Raw genomic sequence first — 6000 nt, forward strand, 5'->3', positions numbered from 1 at the left:
TCTCCCTCATTTGGCAAGAAAGCAACTGTAGGAAAGCAAGCATGACTATGAATGATGCCATCTTGTGTTCTTCGCAAGCAAGGTTACTTTATCACCACTATAAATTCATGTACCAGTGTGACAAACCTACCTAGAGGACATCAAATGCACATCTAGTTTTGAAAAAGGGTAGATGCTATATATATGATCTATGAGAAACTCTCCCATTGAGATTATGGCAAATGGTGCATTATTGAGATTGCAAACATGACATTTATTCACTTGGGAAGACATGGCAGTCAAGCTGCGAGTGGAATTGCCATCAGGGGTTTTGAACTCTCCAAACAAACGTAAATAAAAGGTGACATTCCTCCACTTTGTTAATGCATGCATTGTGTTGTGCACACTTACTAGGAGTAAGATTTATCCAAGGACATTGCGATATCGAGCAGTATGGTAGTATGCATGGTGTTACAAAGTCAAATTTGGACTTGTGACATGGAGAGCTAGTGACATCGGTATGCATTCTGAAGGTGGCCATGTTTTAGGTCAAGGCATTGCTAGAGTTAGCTCTCTCTGACATTTGTAGGAAGATGACCACCAAGTCAAATTTAATGTCCATTTGTTGTCTAACCTTCATTGATGACTTAAGCCATACGATTTGGGTTTGCCTTCTAGTAAAGAAGATACATGCATTTAAGGTCAAGAATGCGACTAAACACCTTTATAGTAGTGAGCAAAGGGGGAACAAAAGGCAAATAAACCATGGTGCGCACATTTCCCAGCAAAATGGGATTATGGAAGGAAAGATCCATAACGAAGATGGGCTTAGTATGCTAAGGGCATAAAAGCTTCAACGATCATTTTAGGCGGTGGCATTTCACGTGGTTGTCCACATCATGAACTTGTGCATGACCAAAAGGGGCGGTGTGTCTTAGGAAAACCCATCATTGCTCATTGGAGAGTTTTTAGCTTTGATGCTTTTGTGCTTGTGAGCGAGGAAGTTAGGATAAAGCTTGATCCTAGGTTTGAGAATGCATCTTTGGCGAGTACAATGAGGAATCAATAGGCTTTTTTCAAGTGTACAATCTAAAGACAAGAAGATCGTGGTGATCCCAGGTGTCGACTTTTCGGAGATGGAGTTTCAGCTTGAGGTAGTTGTTTAATTGCACCCTCCAAGGCATTGGGGTGGGGATTCATGAGGAGGAGGTGGTGGATTTATGAGAGCAATTTCAATGAAAGTGACTTCTCGTTGATTGCGGAAGCTAGATGATCGTGAATGTGCTTGAAGGCTTGAATCTGAGGAATCAAGGAACCAAGTTGCTTTGATGAAGCAAAGAACAAGCTCGATTGGAGATTTTTGCTCCCTCACTCTCTCTCCCTTCCACTCCCCCACTCCACTCACTCTCTCTCGTTGTCGCGGCAGTGGTTGTGGCCACTCCCTCATTCCACTAACACAAGGTTTGGTGGAAAATAGATAGTTCTTGGTACCAAGTGGATTTTGAAGGCCAATTACAAATTTGGTTAATTATAAGCCTCTAGTTTTTGCCAAGGGTATAAGTCTGGACTATTATGAGACATTTGACCCTTCAATTGAGATGACCATGATTTGCATAGTCATAGTTTTGGTAATTTTGGAGATGTCAGTCATAGGTTGAGTCTTTTAATGAATATAAAAAGGTCAATAGATCTTAGTGTAAACATGTGGGCGTGCATAAGTAGAGGCCAAAGGCCACGGAATTGAGGTCATGCATAGTAGTTAGCGAGACTTTAGGAGGTATTTTAGTGGTGACCATCATATTCCTCCTTGAACATGAGATTCCTAGGGTCGCATCTTGTACTAGAGTGTAGTCTTGCTCTTTTAGTTTTTTATTTGCAATCTAGCGTGTATATTTCCTTTGATTTGTGACCTTGCAAGGGTCCTAAGGCATGGTCTCATGCTAATCAAGTCTAAGATTGAAATGTTAGTCATCATAAGTGTCCTAAGGCATGGTCTCATGCTAATCAGGTCCAAGATTGAAATGTTAGTTGACCATTTTATGTGTTGGTCTAGTAGTTGTTTAGGGCTTTCTAATGTGTTGTTAGGGTCAGGATTTTGTCCTCTTGTGGAGATCCTAAGTGCTTTTGTCTTTTGCTAGGTATTTCTCCCTACAGATGGTGGCTCTCTTTGTCTCTTAGTACTACCCTTTGGTCTAGTTGACCATGTTAATGGGTGGTTAATGATAAAATTAGTGGTAGTTTAGGTCATTGTAATGAGTTTTTGAGTTTAGGTTTGTGTCTCTTTGTGAGGGTCTTAATTAGAAAGAATAGCAGGCATGCATAGGAAGAACCATAACTATTAAGCATTTTAGAAGAGGAAGCATGTGGAACAAGCATGTACAACAAGTAATTCATGGCAACCTTTCCATCCATAAGCAATTCATGTAGCCTTCACATCCATAAGAAAACTTGTAGAGCAAGCAATCTGGAAAAAAGGAGCAAGTATGTAGATGAATCATGTCCACCATGCATTCTAGAAGCACATGGAAAGAAACATGTAGAGGAATCAATCCAAAGAGAACACCCCAAACTCACAAGCACTCATGTGAACCAAGCATTTTGGTATTACGAAAGGATAAATTGGGCTCCATGTAAATCAAGTGTGTAGAAAGGGGTTGCTTCTAGATAAAAGGGGAAGCATGTACATCCACAACCATCCAAACAATAGTCTCAATGGTTTACTAATGTCCAACTATCGAATAACCAGCTATCGAATAACCTCTTAAACATATATGGAAAGAGAATGACATAAAATAAATTGATGTGGCTAACATGTTTTATGCTTCAAAATTTTATGAGATTGAAACATATCATCCTCCATCAGATTGCAATCTCTTGCAAGTGGTTGCCATTGCACCACAGTGAACAAAGATGTCAATTACCACATCACTAGATTTAGTGAATGTTTTCAACATCCACTGGCAATAACCAATGTTTAAGAATATTAGTTAGATGACCCTTCCCAATTGAACATCCATTGAATAAAAGATGGAGGTTTTTCAACATACATTGAAAAAAGCTTGTTCCTTTTTGCACTCCCAAGAACTCAGATTCCATCCACAACCACATGAATTTCATTTGTTGACTCTTGAATATAACATTATTTTGCATATTGTTTATATTGCCACCCTACAAAAAGGTATGAAGTATTGTTTTATTCCATGCTTTCAAAATCAATGCAAGTGGAATACAATGCTCATATAAAGTCTCACCAATACTCACACCCCCAAAGATGTAGGGAAGTTTGCCCATAACAATGTACAATCATGATTTCTTGCCTCTCCATAGAGGGTAAGATAATCTTTACACACTACTTCATAAGCATTACATACTATTTATATTGCCACCCTACAAAATGGTAGGAAGTTTTGTTTTATTCCATGCTTTCAAAATATCAATACAAGAGGAACACAATGCTCATATAAAGTCTCTCACCAATATGTCTTCAATGTTTTTTCCATGTTAACAACATCTGCTTTCATTGGCAAGATGACAGGTGGCAATTTTGTCATGTATACAATTCTCTACAAGGTCTTATTAAAACCATGACATAATGGGAAATGGAATTATAGCCAACTATTGATAAAAATCAATATACAAAAGCATTAGTGATACAAAAGTAAATTTCTATGATATGCAATGAATTACCATATCCATAGTTGCCAACTCTATTGGGCATTGGGCTCTATCTTTGAATGATAGTTTGACAATGTGACCTGTGGTGCCATCGCTATGTCCAATGCCCTCTCGCTCCTAATTTTGGACTTCCTCTCCTCATGTATGTTTCCCTTGTTATTGTATGTTGACTTTTGCTTTGGAGCTAGTCTAAGCATCTGCCCCATAGACAATTTTAATGTGTATGCACTCAGGTTCGCATGATCTAAGTGCATGAGCAGTTCATTTTACCCTCATATATTACCCTTGTAGAGTGCTCTCCATTTCAAGAAACTCTAGAAGCGGATGTAATTAGAGTAATACTTCTAGAGAAATAGGCAATTATCATGACTATGGAATCCTAGGACACGAGGAACCTACATTTAGGTTCCTAAAACACTGGAAATCAGATTGCAAGAAGAAACAAAGGGAGGTACTAGTGGTCAATACATTAGAGTTGGCAACCAACATCAAATCAAGGAAATCAACATAGACAGTTTACACATTATAGTAATAAATTGAATCATGATAATTCTCAAGGGCAAGCCCATCGACACCAACCACCTAGAATCATCAATATGAAAATATTTGGTCATTTAACTCAATTGCAACTAACCACATGACTCTTGAAAAGAATTGGTCCTTCAAATTTTGCCTGAACACAAATGCCAAAGAGAATGTGATTATGGTAGATAACATCTCTCATAAACTTGAAGGGATTGGCAACATACCACTACATAGTGATATAGGTTTCGTTGCACAAAGTACTTGAACAAGATCTTCTTTCCATTGGTCACATGATTGAGATGCTATGGAAATTGCTTGCAACACGTATGGATGCATAGTTAGGGAGCTTGAAAATCCTAGTTCTATCATTGCTAAAGGTGCCAAGATTGGCAAACATTTCTATTCAGAGAGCGATTGTTACTCACCATGTTTGCACTCTTTGAGACATGTTCACTATCAAATATGCACTTTTGCATTCATAACTTAAATCATTGCATACATTCATGCATGTTTCATATGTCATGCATGTATAGGATCACTTATATGTGTAATGATGTGTTAAATGTAACTTGTCTAATGAATGCATATGCACATAGGGTATGACAGTTACAAATCATGGAGGATGTCCATGCAGTAAACATATGTACACTGTAATTTGCATGAATTGTAGATCTTATGGCTTGTTATATACATTCATGCATGTTTCATATGTCATGCATGTATAGGATCATAGATATGTGTCAGCATGTGTTAAATGTAACTTGTCTAATGAATGCATATGCACATAGGGTATAGTTACAAATCATGGAGGATGTCCATGCAGTAGACATATGTACACCATAACTTGCATTAAATGTGGATCTTATGGCTTGCCATATGTAGAAATTGGATGCAATTTGCAAACCAATGGCACATGTGAGTTTTTCTCAAGATGGCATGAAGTCAAAGTTTGGCTCGATTGTAAGTGCAAGCTTGGTGTTATGTTAATAAAGTCTCAACACAATATACTTAATTAAGGGACTATTGGAGGAGATGAACATGATGTCTAAGAGAGACAATAGAAAGAATTGATAGTTTGTAGAATTTAAGGATCAATGCTATAAAGAAAAAATGAAGGTTGCTAGAAGTACATGTCCAAAATAATGAGCTCTTCAATATTATGGGATGGGAATTTGTTGCATTTTATTTTGTTGAATCCTCATCAACAATTAGATGACATGGTTTTGAGAAGCATGTGTTGCAAGACCATAATTGGTTGAAGATGTTAGGGCATCACAGATGGAGCGATGAGATCCAATATGGGCTTTATAGAAGAGTAGACTTAGGGTGGAGTTCTATGATGTAACAAGAAAGCCAGCATGGTTGAGAGTTGAGATAAAAAATTTCATGAAATTTTGAGATGGATTAGAGCAAGCCAAGCAAGATGAGGAAGAGGTAGTGCAAGCTTGAAAGGAAAGGTACAAGTAGGTGAAGCACAAAAGCTATAGCAATGGGAGAGACTAAGGCACACATGTAAATGCATGAACGCATGCATATACTTGGACATATATGACAATGTATAGATGACTGATTCATTATAATTACATCACTTCTGTACTTTTTGCCCTCTATTCTCTGTATGTGGTCCTTTCGATTTCTAGGTTCTCTTCTTATCAATTCGAGATGGATGGATATGAATTTAATAAGACTTTTCAAAAGGACAGATCGGGCCATAATAAAAAGAAAAAGCAGGCTGTGGGTCAGGATGATCCTATTCATGATTCTTTTGAAGCCAAGCTTGTTTATGAGGTTATGTAGAGGGTTTTGAAGACACTCGTAAAG

The sequence above is a fragment of the Dipteris shenzhenensis genome, chromosome 16 (assembly GCF_047967505.1).
Source record: "Dipteris shenzhenensis isolate YYH24624 ecotype China chromosome 16, Dip_SZ_1.0, whole genome shotgun sequence".
Classification (NCBI taxonomy): Eukaryota; Viridiplantae; Streptophyta; class Polypodiopsida; order Gleicheniales; family Dipteridaceae; genus Dipteris; species Dipteris shenzhenensis.